This window comes from Geotrypetes seraphini, chromosome 17 (assembly GCF_902459505.1).
Source record: "Geotrypetes seraphini chromosome 17, aGeoSer1.1, whole genome shotgun sequence".
In the NCBI taxonomy this organism is placed as follows: domain Eukaryota; kingdom Metazoa; phylum Chordata; class Amphibia; order Gymnophiona; family Dermophiidae; genus Geotrypetes; species Geotrypetes seraphini.
In genome coordinates, this window is record NC_047100.1 from 4,262,838 (window position 1) to 4,281,937 (window position 19,100).

Consider the following 19,100-nt stretch of genomic DNA (forward strand, 5'->3'; position numbering starts at 1 on the left):
TTTATGGGCAGTAGGATCTCTTAAAGTCCAGGTAGCAGGGCTTTCCTGCTTCTGAGGCTGAGAGCAAAGAGTTTAGTTTCAGAATTGCAAGCACTGTTGTGCAGAGAACCATTCCGAGGGATAACAGAAGCAGAAATAACTTTACATGCGGTTCCCTCCTTCTTGCCGACGGCAATATTGTTGTTTCATGTCAACCAAGAGGTTAGACTACCAGTGTTTCACTCTACAGGGTCTAAGAAGGGTCTAAGAAGGACAAAGCCTTGAAGGTCTTGAACGTCCGAAGACTTCCCTTATATTATCTGGAGTTCACTAACGAGTTTTGCCTCTTCATTCATCTTTTCATCCTGATAAACCAGACAAGAAATGGCAGACCCGCTTCAAAGGCTACTATTTCTAGAGGATATCCTCTGCATAAATTGGTTGCAGAAAACAACCGCCTGCATCGTTGAAGGTGTATTTGACAAGGGGCATGGCCTTCTCCTGGGCAGAATCTCAAGCAATCCCGCCTGAGATTTGTAGATCAGCGACTTGAGCCACTTTGCATACTTTCACCAAATTCTAGAGTTGATGTAGCAGCAAGGGAGGATGTCACTTTTGGCTCCTTGGTACTGTGTATATGCTCATCAAACCTATCCTACACTTTGGGGACTACTTAGGTGCATCCCTACGATTCAGTATACCATCCCTTTTGCACTGGAAAAAGAGATTAGGTTCTTGATTATCTTGATAATATATTTTCTAGTAGATAGAGATGGTATTCTGAATTCCCCAACCTGCCAGTTTTTGATGTGCCTGGTTCCTAGTTCAATGCTTCCAGCTCAAAAGGTCAATTCCCTAGCTGAATTTTTCTGTCAGAATCTGTGTATATAATTTTGAAGGGGACTGTCTGAGCTCCATAAATGTTCAGGCTAATGTTTATTGAAATTTGGCGAACTTTCTTGAAAAGTTGTTGCACTTTATTCCTCCTCTCTAAACTTAGTTGGCATTTATGTGTGAGCAGATCAGAAACATGTATTCAGGGAGATTCCCTGTGTACTTCCTTCTCCTGTCTTTTCATTTTGGGCTCTCGCCAGCTTTGGAACAAACTGAGGGAGACAGCACAGCCCAGGGAGAAGGAGGAATGAAAAGCTGTGATTGACATCTTCGGCACAGTGCTTGTGAGCACACAAGGATAACCCTACGGTTCAGGCAAACAGGAGATGCTACCTCCTCAAGGTAGAACAAGGAAAACAAAACAGGCAACCTATGGAGCTTTATCCTTTTATTCACTCAAGACCCGACATGTATGTGTTTCGGCCGAAGGGCCTGCCTCAGGGGTCTTATGCTCAATCCGAAGCACTTTCTTTACAATTCTCCTCTTAGAGTGAAACAGTCTAAATCTAAATGAACAAATAATGATTCAAAAGAATGACCTTTAAAAGCCAATTTGCTGTAAGAGCAATGTCTTGTTCCTACTAAACAGAAACTGAAACCAGTTTCTGTTTAGAAAAAACAAGACATAACCCTACAGTTCAGCATACCATCCCTATCTACTGGAAAATATATTATCAAGGTAGGAATTAATCTCTTTTTCTAGAATATGAGTTGTACCTATTTAAATACCATGAAAGATCAGAGGATGATTTTTTTTTTTTTTTCCATTTTCCAATAACCTTTCTTAAGTAATTCACTACATTTAGAGCAGAAAAACCTGAAGACACCAATTTATCTCCACAAAACATATGGCGTAGTCAGCAGCATTACAATATTCTTCCTCAAGCCACCTTCCCAATACCATTTAATCCTTCTACGAAATGACTGTCTCTAGGCACTGTCTGAGAGCCGAGTTTAAACATTTAAATATTTACCTCTCTTCTGACAATCAAACATGTGAATCGGTGCCATTAAAATGGCAAAATAAGCAAACGGAGGCCGCAGGTACTGGTTAAAGACCACAGTTCATGTCCTATCACTACTAGCGTGGATTAGAATTTAAATAATAATCTGGTGATGGGAGGATTCCTTTTGACTAATCTGTCATTGCCCATTAGATTTTATATGCAAAGGGGTCCACAATTATCGAGGGCTACAGCATCAGTAGATGCCCGGCAGATCTGAAAGTGTACAGGCAGCAATCCTTGTGTTTTTTGAGAAGAGAGATTCTGCAGGCGGTTGCTATGGCTAAGAAAAAGCGCTCAAAGTGATGAATTATTTGTGCGAGTGAAACTGTGCTTCATTAAGGGATATTAGATAGAGTCATGTCTCAAGAGGGGGCAGAAGAGATAATATCGCTGCTAAATGTTTTGCTCCACAGGGAGCAACTCTGTCTGGTCAAAGCACAGATATCTGCTTGGAAACTAGGGCACGGATGCACTAAAAAAAATGATCGTTGTGGGCCGATTTTTTTGTCCAATTTCCAAACGGTGATCGATGTTGAAATGGCTTCCCATGCAAATGCGTTTCTTGGATATCTGCCATAATCTCACCCCACCAGTCATTGGAAATCCGACCCTGACAACATGCGCGAGCCGGTAGGGGAATCCCGAACAGCTGAGCTGCAGGGGAAGCTCCGAAGCAGCCTCCTGCCACTCAGCTGTTCGGGGCAGGAAGCTTTTTTTAATTATTTTTTTTATTGAGCACAGAAGTTGTGTGTGTGCGTTAGGTACTTACAATATCTGTCCCCATTAGGTGTATTTGAGCAGCCTTCACTTCCCTGGGCCAGAAGAATTTTCCTAATCCATATTCTCTTTGATGACTTGTCTGCTGAGGACAAAACAGAGCAGATAGTGGATGAAAGGACAAATTGTAGAAATGAATTGCATAGGTTATAAAAATAGCGATATAAGCGGCCAAGAGAGGGTCCTGACCTTTGAAATCACTTGTGTGGGGCTATCTGCAGATATTCAAATGCACTTAAACCAGCTATTTTGTAGGCAGAGACGGCCCTTATGAAGTTAAGTGGCAGTATTCAGTGCTTACCCACTAAGTTAAGTGGCCAAATAGGACCACATAAAGCTCAGTTTTATCTTTATGTGCTATTACTCATCAGGTTAAGGTGTCAAATAGAACAGTTAACTGCAAAAGAGAGAGAAAGCTGCCTATATCTGGATGTTCAAGGCCATGTCCAGACTTGGGACAATGCCGGCTGAAAAAAAGTACTCACTAGCGCCAACCACCCTAGCCAGGAGATTAACCGTTCCCCCATGACATCCTGTTAGTCTTTCTTGTCTGTTTGGATAAAGGGGATGGAATTCCTCTCATATGAGGAAAGACTAAAGAGGTCAGGGCTCTTCAGCTTGGATAAGTGATGACTGAGGGGAGAAATGAGCAAAATCCTGAACGATGTAGAATGGGTAGAAGTGGATCGATTTTTTTTTATTGCATCAAGATTTACAAAGACTAGGGGACACTTGATGAAGTTACAGAGTAATACTTTTTAAAACCAAAAGGAGGAAATATCTTTTCACTCAGAATAGTTACGTTTTGGAACACGTTGCCGGAGGATGTGGTAAGAGCGGTTAATGTAGCTGGTTTTATAAAAGGTTTGGACAAATTCCTGGAAGAAAAGTCCATAGTCTGCTGTTGAGACGGACATGGGGGATGCCACTGGATCGGTGGCATGGAATGCTACTATTTGGAGTTTTGCCGGGTACATGTGATTTGAATTGGCCTCCGTGAAGATGTGATAATGGGCCAGATGGCCCATTGGTCTGATCCAGGAAGGCTATTCTTATGTTCTTTGTGACTCTGTAGTAGTTGTACAAGCTGAAAATCAACCCCACATGTATATTAGTCTGAAAAAGTCATAGTTAAGACGTTTTTGTTGCTTTAAAAGGATGACAAAGTCCAGACTTTCCTACATAACTGATCCGATTTCAGATTCTGACTTCCTAACTAGGGACACCTGAACTTCCAAACCCACAGAGTTACCCTGAGCTCAGCTCCTTCTGGAAAGCGTGATGGAAGACCAGGGCAGTGTGATCATGGTGTGAAAATCCCAACGCCACCTCGCCTGCATTAGTTTTCCAGAGTGAATATGGCATATGCTTACTGGAAAAAAAAAATGGCCTCCCCGTTCATAACAGATTTCCTAATGCTGAAAAAGGGATGGTGGGGGGGGGGGGTGTGTGACAGAAAGGTAATTCTTTTTCTGTCTAGAAGGGGGAGGCGGGTCTGCCTCTCTCAAGTTTCAAGTTTCAAGTTTATTAAATTGTTTGATTAAACGCTTTTCCAATTTCAAAGCGTTTTACAAAATTAAAAACAGAATTTTAAAAAAACAAAACAAAACTAACTTATACATAATATTCTACTAAACGTACACGGGTAACATCCATAGGACAAGAAGAAAACTAGAAACAGTGGGAAAAGGGGAAGAAATACAATTTTGTTTAAAGAGTACATAAAAGGAAAAAACATTAGGGAGGTAAGAAAAATAAAAAGGCCAAAAAAAAAAAAAAAGGTCATTAGAAAGTATAATGGTTTATATTTAAGGGAAAAGAAGTTAACTGATATTATTGTGCAAGGAATTAATTGATGTTATTATAAAAGAGAACCGTCAGTTAAATGCTTCTTTAAAAAGAAGACTCTTTAAGTTCTTTTTAAAAGTTTGCAAATCTTGTTCTAATCTTAAATACAAAGGGAGAGAGTTCCATAACATTGGGGCAGTAACAGAGAAAATTGAAGCACGGCGGGTTCCAATAATTTTCAAAGAAGGAACACTTAGGGTGGATTGAGAGGCTGATCTGAGAACTCTGGACTCTCACATGTGCATTAGCAAAGATTGAAGTCACAGTTAAAACACCTCTTGGGCTGACTACTGCATGCTATGCCTGAATGAGCCGTCCCCGAGGGTGTAGGTCTTGATGGAATTAACAGCAGGGGGGAAAAAGATGCACACAGATCACCTCCCCCCCCCTTCCCGGCAGTACAAAGAAATGACTTGTCAATATGAATGCACCCAGTGCTTATTTAGCCAGGTTTTCGGCAGCTAGCAAACCAAGAGCTAGAAAAGGTGAAGAAACGGGGGAAATTAATCTTCTGGGCCTAAGGGGTTAAATTATATATCTTGAAGCAAAATTTAAGTAAGAGGTTAAAAGCAGCACGGGAAAGCAGTGCGGATCTGCCTTCTATAACGGTTTGAAAGTACAATTCATTACCATCTGATTTGTTATACTAAGGTGCCTCTGAAATGGAGGAGAGAGAGAAAATATGGTACTAGAAAATGAAAAGCCAGAAGGGGGGGGGGGGATGAGTAAAGTGCAGGGGAGGAGCAGCCTTAAGGAGCGGTGGCCTGAGATCCGGTAAAGCCTAGTCCAAATCCCACTGCCCACGCACACGGATTTACAAAATAGGGGCACTTCCGTATATACACAATGTCACCGATTGGCATTTGTGCGCACAAGTCCTTAGGACAGAGGGAAATTCAGTAAATAGCTCTCAAAAACATGCACTAAGCAGTGTCCTATAAAGCCTGCATCTCCTCTACAAACTAAACTAAACTAAACCTTAAGTTTATATAGAAACATAGAAATTGACGGCAGAAAAGGGCCATAGCCCATCGAGTCTGCCCATACCAACTCCCTGATTCTTACTCCCCTATAGATCCCACATGAATATCCCATTTTCTCTTAAAATCTGACACGCTGTTGGCCTCAATCACCTGCTGAGGCAGCTCATTCCAATGATCGACCACCCTTTCGGTGAAGAAATACTTCCTAGTATCACCTTGAAATTTCCCTCCCCTGATTTTCAGTGAGTGTCCTCTGGTTACCGAGGGCCCTGTAAGACTGAAGATATCATCTTTCACCTCTATACACCCCGTGATATACTTAAAGGTCTCAATCATGTCTCCCCTCTCTCTTCGCTCCTCCAGTGAGTACATCCGCAGTTTTTTTTAGCCTTTCTTCATACGTGAGATCCCTGAGCCCCAAGACCATCCTGGTAGCCATTCGCTGAACCGACTCAATTCTCAACACATCTTTCTGGTAGTGTGGTCTCCAGAATTGAACACAATACTCGAGATGAGGTCTCACCATGGATCTGTACAGTGGCATTATGACTTCAGGTTTTCTGCTGACAAAACCCCTACGGATGCAGCCCATCATTTGTCTTGCCTTGGACGAAGCCTTCTCCACATGATTGGCAGCCTTCATATCGTCGCTAATGATCACTCCTAAGTCTCGTTCCACCGTGGTCCTGGACAAGGTTTCACCATTTAGTGTGTAAGTTCTGTGTGGATTTTTTTTGCCTAGGTGCATTATTTTACATTTTTTAGCATTGAAGCCTAACTGCCAAGTTGATGACCACTGTTCCAGCTGCCGTAGGTCCTGCGTCATAAAATCAGGCACACTGTTTTTGTCTACTATGTTGCATAGTTTGGCGGCGTCGGCAAACAGTGATACTTTTCCTCTAAGCCCTTAGGTCAAATCTCCTATGAATAAATTGAATAGAATTGGCCCTAAGACGGAGCCCTGAGGTACTCCACTCATCACTGCTGACATTTTGGAGGGGGTGCCGTTTACCATCACCCTTTGAATCCTACCATCTAGCCAATCCCTTACTCATTTAGTGAATGTATCCCCTAATCCCATCGATTTTAGTTTGTTCAACAGCCTGCGGTGTGGGACGCTATCAAAAGCTTTGCTGAAGTCCAAATATATCACGTCCAGGGACTCCCCGGCATCCAGATGACTGGTCACCCAGTCAAAGAAGTCAATCAGATTAGATTGGCAGGACCTTCTCCTGGTAAATCCGTGTTGGTGTGGATCACGTAAATTTTCTTCGTCTAGAGTTTTGTCAAGTTTCTGTTTGATCAGCGTTTCCATGAGTTTGCATACTATGGATGTAAGACTCACCGGTCTGTAATTTTCTGTCTCTGTTCTGCAGCCCTTTTTGTGGAGTGGAATTACGTTAGCTGTTTTCCAGTCTAGGGGTACTTTTCCCATGCGCATGGAAAGATTGAAAAGCACGGATAGTAGTTCAGCCAGAATTTCAATCAGCTCTCTGAGTACCCTCCAAATTTGTGATGAGATGCCTATCCCTGTTAGTGTGCCTCTTGTTTTTTTGTGTATACTATAGGTACTTACCTTAGGCTCAGAAGTGTAGGTTTTACTTGCTTCCCCAGGGTGGATCCTTGCTGCTCTGGTATGTATGTATGAACCCTCCCCCAACTTACCTAGTTTAAAGCCTTCCGAAGTAGGCGTGCTAGTCGATGTCCAAAACCTTTCTTGCCTCTCTTTGTTAGGTGAAGTCCGTCAGGTCCCTGTAGTCCTTGTAGCGCCTCTCCGTGGTCTAGGAATCCAAAGTTCATCTCTAAACACCATTCGCGAAGCCACTCGTTGGTCCTATGGATACGCTCTTCCCTGTCTCTGCCTTTGTCTCTTACCGGGAGAATTGATGAGAAGACCACCTGTGCTCATGTCTGCTTCAGCTTTCTTCCCAGGGCCTCAAAGTCTTTAGGGATGCTGTCTGATGTGCTTCTGGCAGTATCGTTGGTACCTACATGAATGAGAAACATAGGGAAATGGTCAGTAGGTTTTAGAAGTTTGTCTATACTGGTGGTGATGTCCCGGATCCTGGCTCCAGGGAGACAGCAGACCTCCCTCGACTGCAAATCTGGTCTGCAAATTGGTCCTTCGGTGCCTCTTAGCATGGAGTCTCCGATGACCACCACTCTACGCTCCTTCCGAGGGGGGGCGGGTCGAGCAGCGAGAACTGTAGCCAATGTTCTGTGTTCGGAATCCTCCTGAGCCCCCTCTGTTTCATCCTCGACAGTTCCTTCTTGAAGGACGTGAAATCTGTTTTTCAGGGAAAGTTGTGGGGTTGGTGTAGAACTGCCCTGTTTGAGAGAAAAAGAAGAAGAAAGTGAGAATGGGGGGGAGTTTCTTTGTTTGCCAGTAGAAGAGGTTACCAGCTGCCAGGGACCAGCATCTCCAATCATTTCCTGTATTCCGATCGTTGAATTTAGAGCTGTAGGTTTGGGAGTGCCAAGGATGGTCTTGTCGAGGCTTCGTTCTGTGATATGAGACAGTTCCTGGATGGCATCGTCGATGAAGGCCTCATCCTCCCTGATGCACCTCAGGCGTTTCACCTCCTCCCTGAGGCTCCGCAGTTCCTGCATAACGTCCTCGTCCGCTTCTACCTATCTCATCTCGTCTGTCTGTGTAGAGACCGAAGCATACCGTGGGAGGGGGATGGCCTCGGTCAGCACTGAGACATCTGTTCCCCGCTCAGTGGCACTCTCTGCCTTCTGTGTAGAGTCCTTGGCCATCCCCCGGGTCTCTCCAGTAGTCTTGGCGCTCCTAGTTCTCCCTGCCATTTCAAAAAGGAAAAGGAAAAAGAGAAAAGAAAAAAAAATAAACAAAAAATAAAAGGAATGCGAGTCAAGGAAGGAGTGTGTTTGCCTGTGTGCTTGCTTGCGTGTGATAAAGGAGAGTATCTGCTTTCGTGTGTGGGAAGAGAGGAGTGTTTCTGGCTAAATGTGGAAAGACTCTGTTTAGAGAAGAGAGGAGTGTATTTGGATGAATGTGGAAGGGCTCTGTTTAGATGCCCTTCGCAAAGGCACTCTCGCTAAGGCGAGCGCCTTTGCCGCTCGCCTTCGCCGTGCGCCGAACGGCTGCGCGCCGTTGGCTCGCCTCCTTTTATGGAGGAGCCCGGTCGCACGCTACTGATGCGGTGGGGTGGGCGGAGCTACCTCGCCGCTGCCCCGATGTCTCCCTTGCTTGTGCGGGCGCTTCTCCCTTCCGAATCATCCTACCGAATCATCTCCATGGATGTGGAGCTCGGCACGGTTTACAAGAACTTAAAATATAGGAAAAGAAGGAAAAAAAAGGTTTACATGAATTTATATATAGAAGAGAAGAGTAAGGGGGGATAGAATTACATTTTAGTGAAAAGCCAGGTTTTCAGTTGCTTGTGGAATAATTGGAGGGAGCCCAGGTTCCGCAGCGGGGTAGTAAAGTCGTTCCAAAGACCTGTGATTCTGAAGAGAAGGGATTTTCCCAGTTTGCCTACATAGCGAATACCGTGTAGAGAGGGGAATGATAATTTATACCTTTGGGCGAGTCTGGTACAGTCAGGACTCGAGGAGTTATAAGATAGTGGGATTAAGGATGCCGTGAATGATCTTAAAAGCCAACCAATTCCTCTGCTTAATGCTTTACTTTGGGTACCAGACTTGCACCTGCTGAAACCTCGTGACAATGCGGGCACCCAAGTTAGAAACATTGAAACATGGCCCATCCAGTCTGCCCGTCTGCAACATTCACTATCTCCTCCTCTTCCTATTGGCTAAGGCTCTTTACACCTGCATTGTGAGGTCATAGAGCTTTATGATTATAGAAACAGAGAAACATAATGGCAAATATGGGCCAAAAAAAGATAGATGCCTTTCTGCTTTGAGAATGGACGTTTTCTCTACTGGATATCTGGACATCTTTCCCAAGATGTCCAAACTCAGACTTAGACATCCTATCGAAAATGCCCCTCCATTTCACTACTTCCTGTTCTTTTTGAATGTTTTATAGTTAATTTTGATTGTGTACCCAGCTCATAAACAGTTTAGTGCATGCAGTTGATTTAGGCAAATTGAAGAGTTTATTTATCACTCAACAGGGAACAGAAACCTCTAGTGACCAGTGGCTTTATGGCAGCTCTTTCCAGCTGTCAGAGTCACCATAAATTCAGCCTGAGATCTATCCCCCATGGTGCAGGGGAGGTAAATAACAGGCTCAGCAGAAGGCTTGCCATGCATGAAAGGCTCTTGGTTTGCCAGTTCTGAGTTATTAAAAAGTCAGCTTTTAGCTGTAGTTTTAAGAGGTTTTAACTGTTGAAGCTGTTCGGGGCTCACCTGTGGGAAGGAGTAAAATCGATAAAGATGTCTCTGTTCTCAATAATGAGTCTTGCTGACCCTCTTAATACTGAGGTGCTGTGCAGTAGGATATAAACCAGCAAAATGCCATTACATGTCAAAATACCTGAAAAGCCATAGTGCACTGCAGCTTCGCGTGAGGTGAGAATGGTTTGACCAGACATTAAAAGATTCTTTCCATTTGTATCAGTGGAGAAAAATCATTCACCGTTTGGCCCTTGGTGTTCCTGTTTAGCAAAAAAAAAAAAAAAAAAAACAAGTCACTGCTTATCCATTGTAACAAGAAAAAAAGAATGAAGAAAGAAAGAGAAAGTGAAGTTTTAACCGGTGTGACTGTGGAAATAGTTGTGGGCATTGAAGGTCTGTTTTTCAGCTGTTCAGGGCCAGTATTTACATCTGCTTTGCTAGACTCCTGCCGTTTCCAGTGGGCTTTTATCAACAAAACACAGCTTAGTTCCAGTAGAGCAGGGATCTCAAAGTCCCTCCTTGAGGGCCACAATCCAGTCGGGTTTTCAGGATTTCCCTAATGAATATGCATTGAAAGCAGTGCATGCACATAGATCTCATGCATACTCATTGGGGAAATCCTGAAAACCTGACTGGATTGCGGCCCTCAAGGAGGGACTTTGAGATCCCTGCATTAGAGGAACCACTGGTTTTTTTTTTTTATCCTCTTCAATTTCAAGTTCAGTAGGCAGACTCTCTTTTTAGGGGAAGGTCCTTGATATCACCAGTCTACTAGGAAGGGCACAAGCGATCCGAGAGAAAAAAAAATAGTGACTTGGAAACGAGGGCAGGATTTTCAAAAACTTGCATTACAAAGCAACGGTCTGCTACCGCAGTCATTTTGATACAGAATCTAAAAACCCCAAGACCTTCTTAAAAAAAAAATTGTGCGTGCGAATAAGATCGGCTGATAGCAGCGAAGATTTCCTACATTTACAAGTGCCCATCGCCGATGGGCACATGTGCAGAAAAACGCCATAAAAAAAAACCCCACTCTCCTGCTGCACTATTGGACGATTGAAAGGGAGAAGCAACATCGACTTTTTTCAGTTGTGCATAAAAACATCTTTCTCTCCAAAAAAAACTACTATAATTCAGGAAAATCTTGTGATTTGTTTTTAATGTAAAATGTAATCAATGTAAGGGTATCATGCACGCGCTCAAGAAGAAACGTTGGCTTTTGATAGACGGTATATCAAGATATTGATAAACTTGGAAAACTGCGCAAGTGCGGATGCAACGCGGTGATGTCACGTGCATGCATTATTGCTTTACACCAGCAAATGCACAAATGCCGTCCTAACAAGTGAACAGGTTGCAGGGGCAAGGCGAAACTGGGCGGGCTTGGGAGCAGGGCCATGGGTCTGGATTTTTACTTCTGGAAAATCTGGTAACCCTATACATAGCAAACAAGACACAAACAATTAACAACAGGAGACTAAGGCAACAGGGTATTGTGAGGTGCTTATAGTTCAATAGTTCTGGATTAGCAGACACTTTGTTGTCTGAGGCATGCACAGGAAGAGAGTCAGCTGGACATCTTATAGGGATACAGTGGTTTGGGAGAAACAGTCCTAATGATAGCTTGTTCTGAGGAGACAGGTGAAGAGATAGGTTTTTATTGCTTTCCTAAAGCTCAAAAGTCCCAAATTGGACATTTGGCCTTTATCTGCCATATTGAATGTAGAAGCTGTGTGCATTTCAGTTCCTCATTTTTATAATCAGAGGTTTAAGTGCCTGTTTTATAAAAGGATTTTTCGCATTCTCTCCCTAAGGAAACAATTTTCTTTTGAGTATTCACCCTTGCACTAAAAGGTTGAGCAGTTTTTGTTTTATCACTCCATATTTGTTCTACCTTGTTGTTGAACATTAAAAAGTCCTCTCCTGTCTAGGGTGAACCTACCCTCTGGCTGAGGAGCATTAAATATGCTTTGTTAGGATTACATCTGCCCATCAAGTTCAAGTACATTTTTAATGGTTTAATTTGTGGCACAGAGTTTCAAATAAAATTATCAAGTGCACTCCATTAAACTCATTAAGTCCTTGAGGACTGCCTGTGTACAGAGCAGTTATCAGATTCCAAGACACGATAATTAATTAGGCCTCTGTTATCCTTTGTCTGGATTACTGAGCCAGGCCCAAAGGCCTGGTGTTTTCTTCTGAATCTGTAGTTGTATAAGCTTCTTACTAACACTATAGGGGCAAGCCAAGCCCAAGGAAATTTTTTAAACATTTTTTTGCAATGATCAAAAAAAACACAAAGCAAAGTTTTAAGCTTTTCCTGAGCATTTCATGAACAGATTATCACCTTCAAATAGCAAAAAAAGAGAAAGGAAACAGATTAACAAACCATGATTCTTATAATCCAGCAGGTTTCTTCCCTGCTGTAGAATAATGAACCAGGTTGCTTTATATAGAAAGCATTTTACTCACCAGCTATTTATTCTGTGTTGTAGAATGAAGATTAAACAAATACCCCAATCCCCAGCATTTCCTGAAATCATCACATGAGATCAGCTTTGTTTATTCATTTGATGCACTGCCTGTCAAAAAGAGTTTACTGTTAAATGCCGAATTTGGAAAGAAGGGAGGGAACAAGGAGGGATGTCCTATGTGGGTTTGGTTGCAGATATGTTGGTTCTTCATGATCTCTGGCAACTCAGCCATGAAGTTTTGTTGAAGCTTGCTATTTTTCCCACTGTAGTTTTGTATTTAGGGTCATGTTATGTCATACCAAACGTTTTGAATAAAGATGGAGTCACCTGAAACATAAACCAGTGGAAGTTAAAACAAACGAATTCATACAAAAATTAGGGGGGGGGGGGGGGAGAAGCCCCAAAAGTCCCACTTGATAACTGAATTGCAAACAGGACTAGTTTCCATCCTGAGCTAAAAACCTCCAAATGAAACAGAAAAACCTTTAGTTTAAAGCAAGGCCAGACAATTTCAAAGTCTGTAGAGTAATTGAGTGAAGAGCTTATCTTGCAACTCCTAGCAGGGACTATGAAGTGCTGTATTTCACTGGATTCTTCACTGGCCAATATTCTACCCGTTGCACAGGTAGCTTGATGGAGGCGTCGGAATAGGGGCCGCGGTCTCCCCCAAAATTGGTATTGGTTCTGCTCCCTGCCCTACCTCCTCTGGCGATCCCTGGTGGTCCAGAGGCGCAGCAAAGGCAGGAGCCAGCTTTCGGCGCTGCCATCCCGGTCGGCGGCTGCGCAGCATCGCTCAGCGTCAACTAGCGCGCGCGCTCCTGCTCGGCGCTGAGCGGCTCCAGCGAATCTGACAGCGGCGGGGCAGGCGCGAGCTTATCCCCCAGGGTGTTGGCTGGGGCCCTGCGTCAGCGTCCGCGAGCTCACCTGAACCACCAGAACGTTGGCCTCGCGGGATGGTCTCGTGCTCGCAGGCTTTGCTCGAAGGAGCGCGTGCAGCCATCCTCGGCGGGAAAGAGCGCGTGCAGCCACCTGTGGAGAAGAGACAGACTCTTGCTCCCGTGAGTAGGTCTCTGTGTACGTCCCATTGGAGATAGAGCAGCTGAAAAATATTTCTCCAGTGACAGAAGCTGCTGTCATTTGTCTCCTCTCGAGCAAGGCCACTGCCTAGCTCTGCTCCCGTGAGCCTAGCGCGAGCCCAGCTGGCCAGACCCAAGAAATAAATAAATAAACAAAAATGGAGAGAAAAGCAGCTTAATGTGGCCCTGGCTACGCAGTTCAGAGGACAGAAGACTTGGCTTGAAAGCACCAGACGAGCAAAGGTAGGGCAAATGCTTTGTGTCACTTCTGAGAAAGTCCATTGACCTATAGCAGGGGTCTCAAAGTCCCTCCTTGAGGGCTGCAATCCAGTTGGGTTTTCAGGATTTCCCCCAATAAATAGGCATGAGATCTATGTGCATGCAAGGCTTTCAATGCATATTCATTGGGGCAATCCTGAAAACCCGACTGGATTGCGGCCCTCAAGGAGGGACTTTGAGATCCCTGACCTATAGGGAGGGGTCTAGAAACGTTTCTTTTGAAATTGGGATTCATATCCCAATTTTCACATCTTATTCAGCCTGTTTGGGAAATATCATGACTAATTTTGGCTCTTAAAATGTATTTTCTCTTAAATGTGATGATTGATTGTCATCTACTACAGCAGGGTGAGGGAACTCCGGTCCTCGAGAGCCCTACTCCAGTCGGGTTTTCAGGATTTCCCCAATGAATATGCATGGAAAGCAGTGCATGCAAATAGATCGCATGCATATTCATTGGGGAAATCCTGAAAACCCGACTGGAATACGGCTCTCGAGGACCGGAGTTCCCTACCCCCTGTACTACAGTGTTCTTCAACCGCCAGTCTGTGGACTGCTGCCGGTCTGCAGAAATTTTCTGCCGGTCCACAGGGCCGGCACCTCCATCGGGCCCAAGAGATTGTTCTGTAGCTGCCGGTCCTGGGTATGATCAATGCGGCATCTTCAGGCCAGCTCCCTGAGTACTGCAGGCTCCTACCCGCGGCCTGCACCTGACCTGGAAGCCTTCTCTCTGACGTCACAACGTCAGAGGGAAGGCTTTCAGATGAGGCGCGGGACGCATGCAAGGAGCCGCTTCCCACAGCTTTTTGCAATGCAGCACTCGGGGAGCTGGCCTGAAGATGCCGCATTGATCGCACCATGGACCGGCCTAAAGCTAACATGGGGGGGGGGGGAGGGGGGACAGGCCAGAAGGCAAGGCACATGGAAGGAAAAAGACAACAACGGTAGGGGAAATGCTTTTATTTTTTTATTTAGTGATTTTACATCTGCCCTGATTGTCTGTCCTAACTGTCGATTCAGGAAGAAATGAATTTGTTTGGTTTTCTCTGGGGGTTGTACTGCTTTCAGAGTCTTACAGCTTAGGGTTTATTTGTGAATATTAGTACTTTTAGTTTTGGTCCTGCATTTACATGGGGTTATCAGTTTTCTGGTAGGAATGAATGTTGAAAAGCATACAGTGTGCTTTGTGTATTTTAATTTTGTGGTTAATCATTATGTGTTGCTAATATGATTGTATTGTGTGTGTGTGTGTATGAAAAATGAATGGAAAAAATGCTGTTACTATTATGGGGGCGGGAGCGAGGTATGGGGTGGAGATGGGCACGACTTAGCCCAGTGCTCTTCAATTGCCAGTCCGCATACTAGTGCCGGTCCACAAAATAATTATTTTATTTCCGCTTGACCATAGGTGTCAAAAGGTTGAAGAACACTGATCTACTACATTGTTAGTAACTCTTGACCTCTTAACTACACAGAACCAAGGTAATGTAATATATTTTGCACTGTTACGGAAGAAATGCATTTGTTTCTTTTTCTTTGGGATTGTATTGCATGCAGTTTTGATTCTAACATAGTAACCTCCGAACGCCCCCACGCCTCTGCGTCTGATCGCCCCCACGCCTCTGCGTCTGATCGCCCCCACACCTCTGCCTCTGATCGCCCCCACGCCTTTGCCTCCGATCGCCCCCCACGCCTCTGCCTCTGATCGCCCCCGCCTCTGCCTCCGATCGCCCCCGCCTCTGCCTCCGATCGCCTCCGCCTCTGCCTCCGATCGCCTCCGCCTCTGCCTCCGATCGCCTCCGCCTCCAATCCTCTGATCGCCCCCATGCCTCTGCCTGCGATCGCCCCCCACGCCTTTGCCTGCGATCGCCCCCCACACCTCTGCCTCTGATTGCCCCCGCCTCTGCCTCTGATCGCCTCCGCCTCCGATCGCCACCCTGACTCCGCCTCCGATCGCCCCACCGCCTACGTCTCCGATCACCTCCGTCTCCGATCGCCTCCGTCTCCGATCGCCTCTGCTCACCCCCCGGCTCTGATCGCCCCCTCCGCCTTCAATCGCCCCCCTCACCCCTCCGCTGGTCCATAGGTGTCAAAAGTTTGAAGAACACTGATCAACTACATTGTTAGTAACTCTTGACCTGTAAACTGCACAGAACCAATGTAATTTGCACTGTTACGGAAGAAATGCATTTGTTTCTTTTTCTCTGGGGTTGCATTGTATGCAGAGTTTTGAATCTTAGGGTTTTGTTTGTATATATTTTGCACTGTTACGGAAGAAATGCATTTGTTTCTTTTTCTCTGGGGTTGCATTGTATGCAGAGTTTTGAATCTTAGGGTTTTGTTTGTATATATTTTGCACTGTTACGGAAGAAATACATTTGTTTCTTTTTTCTGGGGTTGTATTGCAAGCAAAGTTTTGAATTTTAGGGTTTTGTTTGTATATATTTTGCACTGTTACGGAAGAAATGCATTTGTTTCTTTTTCTCTGGGGTTGCATTGTATGTAGAGTTTTGAATCTTAGGGTTTTGTTTGTATATATTTTGCACTGTTACGGAAGAAATGCATTTGTTTCTTTTTCTCTGGGGTTGTATTGCATGCAGAGTTTTGAATCTTAGGGTTTGTTTGTATATATTTTGCACTGTTACGCCCCTCCGCCTCAGATTGCCCCCCATCTCCGATCACTCCCCCGCCTCCGATCGCCCACCCGCTTCCGTCTCCAATCGCCCACCCGCTTCCATCTCCAATCGCCCACCCGCTTCCGTCTCCAATCGCTTCCCTGCCTCCGTCTCCGATCGCTCCCCCGCCTCCGTCTCCGATCGCTCCCCCGCCTGCGCCTCCGATCGCTCCCCCGCCTCTGTCTCCGATCGCTCCCCCGCCTCCGTCTCCGATCGCTCACCTGCCTCCGTCTCCGATCGCTCACCCGCCTCCGTCTCCGATCGCTCCCCCGCCTCCGTCTCCGATCGCTCCCCCGCTCCCCCGCCTCCGTCTCCGATCGCCCCCCGCCTCCATCTCTGATCACCCCCCGCCTCCGTCTCCGATCGCCCTCCGCCTCCGATCGCTCCCCCGCCTCCGTCTCCGATCGCTCCCCCGCCTCCGTCTCCGATCGCTCCCCCGCCTCCGTCTCCGATCGCTTCTCCGTCTCCGATAACCTCCGTCTTCGATAACCTCCGTCTCCGTCTTCAATTGTCCCCACCTCCATCTCCGATCGCCCCCCGCCTCCGTCTCCGATCGCTCCCCCGCCTCCGTTCGCTCCCCCGCCTCCGTCTCCGATAACCTCCGTCTCCGTCTCTGATGGCCCCCGCTTCTGTGTCCGAGTGCCCCCGCCTCCGTCTCCGATCGTTCCCCCCGCCTCCGATCGTTCCCCTGCCTCCGTCTCCGATCATTCCCCGCCTCCGTCTCCGATCGCTCCCCCGCCTCCGATCGCCCCCCCGCCTCAGTCTCCGATCACCCCCCTGCCTCTGTCTCCGATCGCTCCCCCGCCTCCGTCTCCGATAACCTCCGTCTCCGTCTCTGATGGCCCCCGCCTCCGTGTCCGAGTGCCCCCCGCCTCCGTCTCTGATCGTTCCCCCCGCCTCCGATCGTTCCCCCGCCTCCGTCTCCGATCATTCCCCGCCTCCGTCTCCGATCGCCCCCCCACCTCCGTCTCCGATCGCCCCCCCCGCCTCCGTCTCCGATCGCCCCCTCGCCTCCGTCTCCGATCGCCCCCTCGCCTCCAACTCCGATCGCCCCCTCGCCTCCAACTCCGATCGCCCCCTCGCCTCCAACTCCGATCGCCCCCTGGCTCTGATCTCAGCCTCCGATTGCCCCCTCCACCTCCAATCGCCCTCCGTTGGTACATAGGTGTCAAAAGTTTGAAGAACTCTGATCGACTACATTGTTAGTAAGTCTTGACCTGTAAACTGCATAGAACCAATGTAATGTAATATATTTTGCACTGTTACAGAAGAAATGCATTTATTTTTTTTCTCTGGGGTTGTATTGTATGCAGAGTTTTGAATCTTAGGGTTTGTTTGTATATATTTTGCACTGTTATGCCCCTTCGCCTCCGATTGCCCCCCCCCGCCTACATCTCCGATTGCTCCACCACCGATCGCCTCCCGCCTCCGTCTACGCTCCCCCTCCTCTGATCGCCCCCCTCCTCCGCCTCCAATCGACCCCCACGCCTCCGGCTGTCCCTCTGCCTCTGATCGCCCCCCCACCTCCGCCTCTGATTGCCCCCCCGCCTCCGATTGCCCCCCCCGCCTCCGCCTCTGCTTGCCCCCCCGCCTCTGCTTGCCCCCCCGCCTCCGCCTCTGCCTCTGATCGCCCCCCCGCCTCCGATTGCCCCCCCGCCTCCGATTGCCCCCCCGGCTCCGATTGCCCTCCCGCCTCCGATTGCCCCCCGCCTCTGATTGCCCCCCGCCTCCGCCTCTGATTGCCCCCCCGCCTCTGCCTCTGATCGCCCCCCCCCGCCTCTGCCTCTGATCGCCCCCCCCCGCCTCCGCCTCTGATCGCCGCCTCCGCCTCCGATCACCTCCGCCTCCGATTGCCCCCGCCTCCGCCTCCGATTGCCCCCGCCTCCGCCTCCGATTGCTCCCCCCGCCTCCGTCTCTGATCGACCCCCGCCTCCGTCTCTGATCGCCCCCCGCCTCCATCTCTGATCGCCCCCCGCCTCCGTCTCTGATCGCCCCCCGCCTCCGTCTCTGATCGCCCCCCGCCTCCGTCTCTGATCGCCCCCTCGCCTCCGTCTCTGATTGCCCCCCCCCCCCCCCGCCTCTGTCTCTGATCGCCCCCCCCCCCCCGCCTCTGTCTCTGATCGCCCCCCCCGCCTCTGTCTCCGATCGCCCGTCCCACCTCCATCTCCAATCGCGATTCTATCTCCTATCGCTCACCCGCCTCCGCCTCCGCTTCCCACCTCCGCTCGCTCCTGCCTCTGTTTGCCTCCCTCTGCCTCCATTCACCCCCTCCGCAGCCTTTGATTGCCTCCCTCCGCCTCTGATCGCCCCCCCCCCCTCCCCAATGCTTCCGATCGCCCTCCTGGATAATTGAAACCACGAATATGGAGGGAGAAGTGTAAAGGGAGAAATGATTAAGGTCTGCAAAATCCGGAATGGGATGGATAAATGCTAATCAGTTGTTTTATGTTTTCAAAAATGACTAACCCCCTCTTTTACTAAGGTGCGCTAACCCATTAGCGCGTCTATAGACTAATATGCATGAATTAGCATTTAGTGCATGCTAACTGGTTAGCGTACCTTAGTAAAAGAGGTCCTAAGTGGCATGCGATGAAAGGGTTTGAGGATTCATCAGGGTGTGTTGTTAAGTTGCAAATTCACCATAAACTTTAATCATGTGCCTCCGATCGCCCCCCTCCGCCTCTGAACGCCTCCCTCCAAGTATCAGGGCCTGTTTTTTTTCGATGACAACGAGCGATTCTCAGGGCGGGGGTGGGGGGTGGGCGGGCTGGTGTTTTCTGTG

The 19,100-nt window shown here is 47.4% G+C and overlaps 2 long non-coding RNA genes across 2 annotated transcripts in view; one reads left to right on the forward strand and one right to left on the reverse strand.

Annotated features, from left to right (window-relative positions):
• Positions 1-2,655: 2,655 nt before the first annotated feature.
• LOC117351137 lies at positions 2,656-12,566 on the reverse strand. Its single transcript, XR_004537340.1, has 3 exons — positions 12,287-12,566; positions 9,954-10,074; positions 2,656-2,742 (listed from the first exon to the last, which is right to left on the reverse strand). It is a non-coding gene; the product is annotated as an uncharacterized LOC117351137 (long non-coding RNA).
• Positions 12,567-13,068: 502 nt separating this feature from the next.
• The window catches only part of LOC117351440, a 66,591-nt gene continuing 60,559 nt past the window's right edge, over positions 13,069-19,100 (forward strand). Inside the window, exons 1-2 of the long non-coding RNA XR_004537410.1 lie at positions 13,069-13,607; positions 15,052-15,125. This is a non-coding gene — a long non-coding RNA (uncharacterized LOC117351440). The remainder of the gene's footprint in view (positions 13,608-15,051; positions 15,126-19,100) is intronic.